The sequence below is a fragment of the Triticum dicoccoides genome, chromosome 3B (genome assembly GCF_002162155.2).
Source record: "Triticum dicoccoides isolate Atlit2015 ecotype Zavitan chromosome 3B, WEW_v2.0, whole genome shotgun sequence".
NCBI classification, from domain to species: domain Eukaryota; kingdom Viridiplantae; phylum Streptophyta; class Magnoliopsida; order Poales; family Poaceae; genus Triticum; species Triticum dicoccoides.
The window spans coordinates 228,357,187-228,360,969 of NC_041385.1; the positions used below are offsets into that span (position 1 = coordinate 228,357,187).

General features: G+C 41.6%; 1 pseudogene; it reads right to left on the reverse strand.

The window, feature by feature from the left end:
• Nucleotides 1–747: 747 nt before the first annotated feature.
• Nucleotides 748–3,783, reverse strand: part of LOC119279491 — a 3,092-nt pseudogene continuing 56 nt past the window's right edge.

Consider the following 3,783-nt stretch of genomic DNA (forward strand, 5'->3'; position numbering starts at 1 on the left):
GTCGTTTCAGGAGCCAGGGATCCGCGGTTGGTCGTCTGATGTCTGGGTTGGAGTGTTGGTTTAGGTTGTTGGTTTGTAGGGCGGTGGCGGTGGAGGTGCTCTGTGGCGGCGACCAGTACCTTGGTCATCCTATGCTGATGGTTGACCTCTCTTTTTGGGGCTCGTGGCGGCGGTGAGGTCTCGGCGTTCGGCACCCTTCAGTGGCTTTTGAGGTTTGATGGCCTGCGGAGTGCTATGGTTCTCTCTATTTGTGATGGTGGCCGTGGTGTGGCTCAGAGGAGGTGTAGGACTATCTCGGCGGAAAATTGCCCTTCGGCACGGTCTGTGGCTTTCTCTGCAGCGACGTTCCTAGGCAGCAGGATGCTCTTCGATGGTGGCTACGATCTCCTAGCTCTTCAAGGTGCAGAGATCGCATGGTAACATGCAACTTCTTCTCTACGTCTTCTCGGTGGCGGATGTCCTTTCGACGGATCCAACAAAGCTAGTTCCCGCTCTTCTCGGTCCACTGGTGGTGATGGATGCTAAGTTCTTGGTGTTGGCTGCTTGTCATAGCTCGCTTCTGGTTCTTTTTCTGTTGTTCCTTATTCCATCTTCTATTTTTTGTTCCTGGTTCCTTCTCATATGTGTCGGGTGATATCTGTTTTAACCGTCGTGTTGTATCTCAATCTTATCTATAATGAAAATGGTTCAGGCTGGCGTAAGCCCGCCGTAGCACCGTCAAAAAAAATAATAAGACATAACTGTTGAGATATTTGGAACTGTTGCATTTGAAATGAAAAACCATGCCATAGGTCTAGAGAAAAGAAAAAAGGAAGTTACCGGTTAGGCTCTTCAGTGAAAGAGGCAAACATCAGAGAAAATGAAATTGCAGGGTTAATTACCGCAAAATTGCTGGCTGCTTAAAAGCAGTGCATAAACTGACTAAGGCTGATTTCAGAGATGAGTATAAATCAACTGATTTATTGTGCTTCTCATGAGCTTCAGATCGTTTGGATAATGATCTCCTTTCGCTCTTTTTACGAGCACCCTTTCGCTTCCTAGTGCCCTCATATTTAAAAGATTCACCTGAGCCTTGTCCAGCAAAAGCACTATCAATATTCTGACCATCAACATGATCATGTGCCGCGTTATCTGTCGTGCTTTCAAATCCTTTTGGAGATTCCTTAAGGAAAACACATGTAACTAGTTGGAACAGTGGAAGAGCAGAGAACATAATATAAATAGCATTTATTGGGAGATTGGACAATGCGTATCCTCCCAATAAGCTCCCAAATATCCCCCCTACAGCCATTGATGACCAAGATAATGACTGGAGATCACCAGCAAATTCTGGCCTGAAAAGAGAATAATTCAGGTTTCAAAGCATTGTATTGGAGTACTTGCTATATAAGGTGAGACAAGATGCACAAAATTACTCACCCTGCTGATCGAACTGCCTCTGCAATCATTGCATCTATAACAACATCTGCCATGGCAGATCCCAAGTTCTGTACAATCAACATTAGCGTAAAAATATTGCTTGAGCTCCTCAAATATTCTGATAGCCCAATGATAAGCCATGGAAATAGAGAAAGACCACCAGAAATGATTAAATAGGGTACACGCTTCCTTTGCTTAATTGGAATACATACAGTCCGACACAATCCTGCAAGCACAATTGATATATGGGTAAGTAAATAAAACCAGGATTTTTTTATTGAGCGTTCAGGAATATGTCCAGTAATGCATGTACCAACGCATATATGGATGTTGTACAGCTGTCAGCAACAAGTTGTGAACCTTTAACCACAACATGACAACTAATGTACTGAACATAGCCAGATGGCAATGCTGCAAGATATTGGTAGACATAGTTGGATGAGAGATTATTTTTGGAGAGAAAAGATTGGTTGTCTCTTCCTGAAACATAGATACATGGCATCTCTATCTATATAGTGGATGCTTAGATCTTTTGACTTTTCCTAGCACGATACAAACTCCGCATGGTTTGACTCCTTTAATCCTACACTTGCTAATACAATAGTTTTTCCTACAAGACTCTCCTTCCTCCCGTTTCCTTGGTGCTGCAAATCCTTGTCTGACAGGTGACCATCTTCTGCTACAGGCCTACGATGCACCTTTGTCCTTGGCCTCCTTGCCAGACAGCTGACTGCAACCGAACTCTCACTGGCTTGATGCAACATACTAATGCGTATAACAACACCACTACCAAAAAGCAGCGCAACTCTGTGGACACGGAAGTACTAGGGCAATATAGATCATGGACACTAGCTAGAAATCCGGTTATGAGTTTGATATTACACGGGCCTATGTACTAGAACCACTGAATGCCTTAATTTACAGCGACAAAGGTATTGAACAACAGATATGGGAAATACTTTCTGTCATGTGTTCCCTTTTGCATTTCCATGTTACTGTCATGTTTTCCTCAAAAAAAAAATGTTACTGTCATGTGCCCATGTACAAATGAACTGTTCTTGTTAATCAATTTTCTATTAAAGTAACTTGAATACAAGCTATGTTCAGATTGTTAGTGATTGGTTCTATTCATGGTAATCTGTAATTAATCAGAAATTGAAAAAAAAAACGTTTAGCTCTAGTGGAATAATTACGTATCTATAGCTCCTTAAAAGTCCAGTAATAAACTTGTGTTGTGGTGGACGCCAATATCAAACAATAGCTAAGCTTATGCCTGAAAAAGGCGTAATTCTGAAAACTGAGATGTAACACTCATGATATAGGCCAAGGACAAGAATGATTATTTTGCATCAACCAAGGTTAAATTGTTGGTAAGCTTCACTTCATATAAAGCAACGATCAAAAGGTAACATTACCCATATATAGGTTTTATGCTCCAAGGGAAAAATGCAGCAGAGACCAAAAACTGTGATGTTGAGGGTGACAGCTTCATGATGTCCTTCATTTGATATAAGACAGCTGTCCAGACAAAGGATCTGAAACCCTAAAACATTGAAGAATACATATTACAACGTTTCAAATGTTAACATGTTCTTATTTGTGAAGCATTCAAGAAAAACAAACAGATTTGAAGGAGGGCCTCTTTAGTTATGCTGAATTCAGACATGGAATTTGCAACCGAGACATATCAACAAAGCATGCAAGTTGAACAAGTGCTAATGATATGAATGAACAACCTTGGCCCCCTACATGACACCTTAAGGTATTTGACATGACACCAAGGCTCACTATCCCGTGCAATTATCACATCAAGTAGTTTTAAGGCATCACAATCCAAGGCAAGACTCGCCAACACTTTGATAGTTTTGCATTTCCATGGGGCAGAGAATGATTTATTGATTCTAATCGAATTTCTTAAGCGCAATTGAGTCTCTATACAGACAGTGACTGATTTGGCAGCACATAAACGCTAGACGTCCATCTCAAGCTACTCTGGCAGCACGGGCTTCACATTCGCAACAAGATAAAATTAGTGTGATGTCTACAAAAAGAATATTCAAAATAGGGATCCAGGCATCCTTCATCTTGCGTGTTCTGGAAACATAAATTACGAAATGATCCTACGGACACACATATGAGCGGCAGATCTATCTAAATCAACGGTGCTTGTGCGGAGAAATGGGTGCGATTACGAGGAGCGTCAAGGTGCCGGAGAGAGGAAGAGATCAGGAGAAGGGACATAACTAAAAAGAATTTCTATTGATAATACTAATTCAGACACCAAATACATTCGATTCCAGAGACCAATTCACACCTAGACTGGCTAGAATCAGCCGAGCTAAGCTCTGATTCTGATGGCTAGCA